Below are 6,000 nucleotides of genomic sequence, written 5' to 3'. Positions count from 1 at the left end.
GTCAGTGTTTGTAATCACAGAGCCATCTCTCTAGCCCGTAATCTTCAATTTTATTAATGGTTTTTTTTCTGATTTTGTGTATCTTTCTGTGTCTTTTGTATGACATTTTCTGTAGCTACTGTGTTCGCTTCATTAATTTCATTAGTTCTTGGTTATTGTTACATATGGGCAAATTATTTCCTCATCTCCCTAAATCTGTTAATTAGTTTTATGTATAAATTTATTTTCCATGTTCTAATATTCTCTTCAAATGATGCATGTTAGCTTGTGGTATATACAGGAGTCTGGTTATTTTTCTCACAGGACAGATTCTACCCCTATATAAGGGCCATTGCCTCTCCTCAGCAATGACCACCTTGGTCTGTATTAGAAAGAGAAACAGAACAAGGGGGATTGGGTTTGTGAACAAAACCATAGAACTTCTGTTGACTTATGATTCTTTTCTATTTCACCAAGCAATCTTCCCAAGGGTTTTAACTTTAAACCTTTAGGCCAAAACAGTACTGAAAGAGGTAACACCCGTGACCTCTGTTTAGCTTTCTAGGCTGCCCTGACAATGTTTATGTAGAAGTAGGGTACAGATATGAAAAACTCTGGCCATTCAATGGTTCCCCCCCAGCAGTCTGCACCAACTGACATCCTAACAGGACTGCTCTATCACATGTGTCTAGCAGTGGGGAACTCATCTAGCAGTGGTTTCTGAATGAAAAGATAGGCAAGCTTGGCCCTAGAGCAATGCAAAGTGACAAGCAGCAGCCAGCCTCGTCGTACATGGGACTCCTTCCTCAGGAACTTGATAATCTTCCTCCCACACGGCTCACATCCCATATGTCGCTGGTTTGACACCAACTACAAAATCTTCTGGAGTTCCTTGGGTTTTTGGATGGTGTTGCTATCTCTATAATCCACATTTCCCTCTGATTTTAATTTTCTATCAATTTGCTTTTGACATGGGGACCCAGCAGCCCAACATAGTTGCCTACAAAGGCAGGAAGCCTTGGTTTCCTCTGTAGTGACCCCAGTCTGCTGTGCAGCATTGCCAGCGCTACATCAAATAGAAGCATTGATGTTCTTCTTGTCATTGGGTTAAGGCAGAGCAGTGGTTCTCATCCTTCCTAGCACTGTAACCCTTTAATATAGTTCCCCATGTTGTGGTGACCCTCAACCACAAAATTATTTTTGCTGCTATTTCATAACTGTAATTTTGCCACTGTTATGAATTGTAATGTGAATAGCTGATATGAAGGATATCTGATATGTGAACCCCAAAGTATCTCAACCCAAAGGTTAAGAACAATTGAGCAGATAAGAATTTGTTCTGGCTCATTTGATTATGGGAATATTTTATAAAGTGATTTTTGGCTCTCCAGAAAAGTTAATTAAGATTAAGGAGACAATGTGTCACTGAACAAACCTAAGAACTTGTGGGAATCATATGAGTAAAATTTTAGAATGACACCATATATTCTCAGAAATAAAGATCAGTTTAATGGAATGCTGTTGGACGCAATAAATTTGATGGATGGGAATTTAAGAGCTCATTGGAAGGACCATGTGGAATTCCTGAGCTGTTAATCAGTGGGAAAAGCAGTGGAACATGGATAGTTATCTAGTCAGAAATACTTATAACGAATTACAGGTAAAAGAAATGGGAAAATGCAAACAAATGCCTTATTTGCTGCTCTAGCCCTGGATACTCAGAGTATTCTCAGTTCCATCCTGATGTTCCCCGGTAGAACTGTCCAAATAATGCAATGGAATGGAAGCCATGCCATGCAGGAGCTGCTGCACTGTGTAGGCGGCCCTTTGGGAAATCTCACAGATCATGACTCAGGTCTGAGGTGGCGCCTCTCTTATCAGCATAAACTCAGCAAAATAAGGATAAGGACTCAGGAGCAAGTTTTCAATGATGGCTCAAGCAACTCAGGTTTAGATAAGAGTCTTGCTGGCTAGGCCGTTATATATCTACCATGTGGTATGTGACGATCTTAGATCCACACGGTGTCATGATTCTGACTCTCTGAGTGTTCCCATTTACAAGGCTACCATCGATGCCTTTAGGATATATTCCAGGCTTACACACACCCAGAATTCTTCATTCTCATTCACTGTGGGAAACCCTGTTAGCAAGGATACTAAGTGCTGGAGGGTGGTTAGACTCTGGCTGATTACCTGGGCCAAGTCAGGTGACACAGAACCCTTTATGGATTTGAAGTCCAGACGCATATGATGCCTACTTAAATCTATGTCTTTGTCTGTATCTCTACACATGCATCTATTTCTACAGATATGTCACCATATATACAGAGAACAGCTGATTGGTTGTCTCTTCTCTTTTTATATTAGTTAAGCCTGGGGGCCATAGGATGGTCATCTTTTGCAGGTTACATAGATCAGAGAAAAGGGGGAGGTAAGTCTGTGAGGAGACAAGACTAGAAGCAGGCCAATGCAGGGAGAGATGCGAGCGAGGACAGGAAAGGACACACAAGGAGAAGGGACACTGGAATATGAATGCATTGAACAGTTTACGGTTCCATTTCTGTCTTGTCATTAACTCTCTTCTCAACGCAGGTAAGCACAAGTTGGCTTCTGTGTCTTAGAATCCAGAGCTGCTCTTTAGTCTGATGTGCCAAATTTCTCTCTCATATTCTGACAGGTCGGCTCTTCCCCTGGTACTCCACTCTCTACACTGCCCAGAGGTGAACATCTGGGCTCATGTGACTGGGAGAGTATGCCTGGCCACTGTCCCAAAATAGCTGCAATAGTCTCTTGCTTGCGAGACTATTGTGGCTCCTAAGATTCAGGGTAGCATGTCTTCCAACTTCAGAGTTCTCCTCCAACTGCCTGAGAGAAGGCAGTATGGAGGTCAAGCTGTCCTGTTGTAGGCTGGTTATGACATCTTGGTGCGTCATAGTACTGATGGCTGAGTTAACTGGACCGGGCAACAAAGTTGCTTATGGCTAGGACAGGTAAGCAGTGCATTTCCTACAAACTCTTCAATAGCTGGAGTGAGAAGGAGAAAGGCCCAGTGGGGAAATAAATCATGGATGCTAGAGAAAATGGTTCCACAAATACTTTTCTGAACAGGATGCATCTTCTACTTCAACTCCTTGGACTTTTCAATTGTGGAGGGAGGGAGAGTCCATATTTACTAAGAAGCAACCACGAAGTGAGTATAGATCCCCCCAAGAATGTCTATATATAATCCTCACTGAGTAGTGTGCTTGGGTTGCTTGACAGAAATAATTTGCTTAGGTGGAGAAGGATGAATTCTGAGGCCATCTCACTCCCAAGCTGAAGCTTTTGTCATAAGTGGCCTGGTGACAGTCACCTAACTAGAGGCTGGTCTCTAACCTCCCAGACTAGTTCTCTCCACATCACACAATATCATGCTGCCCTGGTCATTTCTGTGGGGTAGTGGCAGTGATCTGAGGCCAGTGGGTCAGGGCCCAGGCAGGTTACCTACAATCTCGCAGAATGGAGAATGGAACCTATAAAGCCTTGCCTCCAGCAGAAGCTGTGAGCAAGTGTTTGCAGTGATAGCTCACTGGGGCCACGTTTTAATAAAGGCTAAGTTCCCAGAAGGAACAGGTCCAAAGGAAATGTCTCATAGATGGATCGCACAGCCATAACTGTGAATAAACCACTATCATTTCAGTTATACTGAGATATTCAAGGAGACACCCGGATTGCACACTGTACAGCAAACTGTGCTCTGAATTTCTCAGAAAACCACAGGGGCTTGGAGCACAAATGCTTCTCATCCACCATGGATCTTTGGTCTCACATATAAACTGTCTGGGGATGAGAATCTGGCCCTTTGAAAATGCCCATAGAAGATGGCATAAGGATTACAAAAGAGAGATGATTTGAAGCTGATAACTGAAGGCCCAGCTGTGAGGCTGAGTCACACAAATGTGTCCCACAGAATCCCAGAGAGACAGCTAGCTTACTGTGTCATGCCATGCCCATTTGGAGTAGGGGAAGGGACATTCCAGAAAAGAACCCTTCAGTTACATGGTTGTGCTAGATACACAGATAACAAAAAGCCTGGCTGTGCACACATTCTGGGTACTCAGTGCGAGAATGTGGTCTGCAGATGTTCACTGTTGACGGTAGACTACCACCAGACCAGGAAGGCCTTCAATTACAAATAGCAATCCATGTTTTATCTGAAGAACTATTAGACTACTGCAAATGTTCATGGTGTGCCATTGGCTGTCTGGCTACTGTCAAAGCATTTGAGCCCTGTGACAATTTCTTAGTGAATTTTAGTGAGCATCTGTACCAAATGTCTTCTCTCATACTATTGGGGTTACTGACTCTAAGTCCTCAAGGCCTATCTCAGGCTTACTAGTATTTACAAATCCTGGGGTGAGTTTGCAAATTAAAAAAAAAGCAAGCTATGCAAACTTATTAAATGAAGTTACATTTAATCTTAATAAATATACTTTACAAACACCCTGTAAAGTTAGCTTTCCATCTCTATGAGAAACACCTGACAGAATCATTTTAAAAAGAAGAGTTTATCTTGGCCTATAATTTCCAGGTTTTGGTCAGTTAGATCCCTTGTTTGGGGGGGGGGGCTGTGGTAAAACAGAACAGTGTGTGTGTGTCTATATGTGTATGTGAGTGTGTCTGTGTGTGTGTATGTGTGTGCATGCACACACGCACAGGTGCATATGTAGGGTTGAGCAGTGGAACAAAGCAGATCATCTAAAAGTGGCAGGAAACAAAGAGAAAGGACGTAGAACTTTGGTTTCTATTGTTGTGATTAAATTCATGACCAAAGTAACTTAGTGGGGAGGAAAGGGTTTATGTAGCTTATATATCTACATTGTAGTCTATCACTGAAGGAAATCAGGACAGGATCTCAAACATCTCACTTTCTTATAGAACCCAGGACTACCAGCTTCTGGAAGGCTCCATCTAGCCCCCAATATCAATGACTAATTTAAAAAATGCCTTACCAGTCCTAAGTTTCCAAATAATGAGGAAGCTTCCACTACCAGGACTGGGTTACAACCATGTGAGTTGTTGGCAAAGGGGTGTCATGGAAAGTCAGAAACAACCCAAGCATCGAAAATAGGCTGCTGTCCACTACTGACAGCAAGGCCCCAATGCTTATGACAACACTCACACAACTCATTAATATGGAGAGGGAGAGCTGGTGCATACAGAGAACCTTCACCTCCATGTTCTTTGGTATAGGGAAAGTACTCTGTGGGCTACCAAAAGAGAGACATGAACAGCAACCCAGCTCTAAAACCTTTGACCTAAATTTTGCCCTGCCTGCAAAATATGCTAAGGCAATAATGGCACAAAACTTTTGGAAGTAACCAACCAGTGTCTGATGACTGAAGACCCTTTCCATGAGATGAAATCCATTCCTGACCCTGTTTGGGTGACCAAAACCAGACTAGACTAGATAGCCCAGAGATCTAGAGTAAAACCAAATACTAGGTATAAAATAAAGTAACAATAAGATGACCCCTAATGTTATTCTACTATAGTCATAGATTGGTGTCTGACTAAGCCGAAATCAGAGAGCTTTCCTCCTTCAGCAGATGGGAAACATATACAGAGACCCATAGCCAAACATTATGCAGCAAGAGAGCAAGAGAGAGGAGGAGAGGGCAACTAACTGTTCTGAGAGAGAATGCAGTGTTCTAAATGATGTGTCTTCATCAAAATCCTTCTCCCCTGAGAACTCATGGAACCCTGTGGAAGAGTAGGCAGAAGGAATGTAGGAGACAGAGGGTCAACAGGACATCACGAGAATAAGGCCCTCTGAATCAACTGAGTAAGGCTCTTAGGAACTCATAGAGAAGGTAGCAGATTACACAGGGCCTGCCCCAAGATGTAGTGGGCCTTCAGGTTTATAACAATGAGCCAAGATAACCATCTATAAAGATCTTCAGAGACCAATCAATAATTAGGCTTATTTGGAAACTTGAAGAAAATGTTTCACTTAAATGATCATCTGAAGCAAAAAGAAAT

Source organism: Apodemus sylvaticus, chromosome 1 (genome assembly GCF_947179515.1).
Source record: "Apodemus sylvaticus chromosome 1, mApoSyl1.1, whole genome shotgun sequence".
Classification (NCBI taxonomy): domain Eukaryota; kingdom Metazoa; phylum Chordata; class Mammalia; order Rodentia; family Muridae; genus Apodemus; species Apodemus sylvaticus.
Note: the sequence above shows the minus strand (reverse complement) of the source record.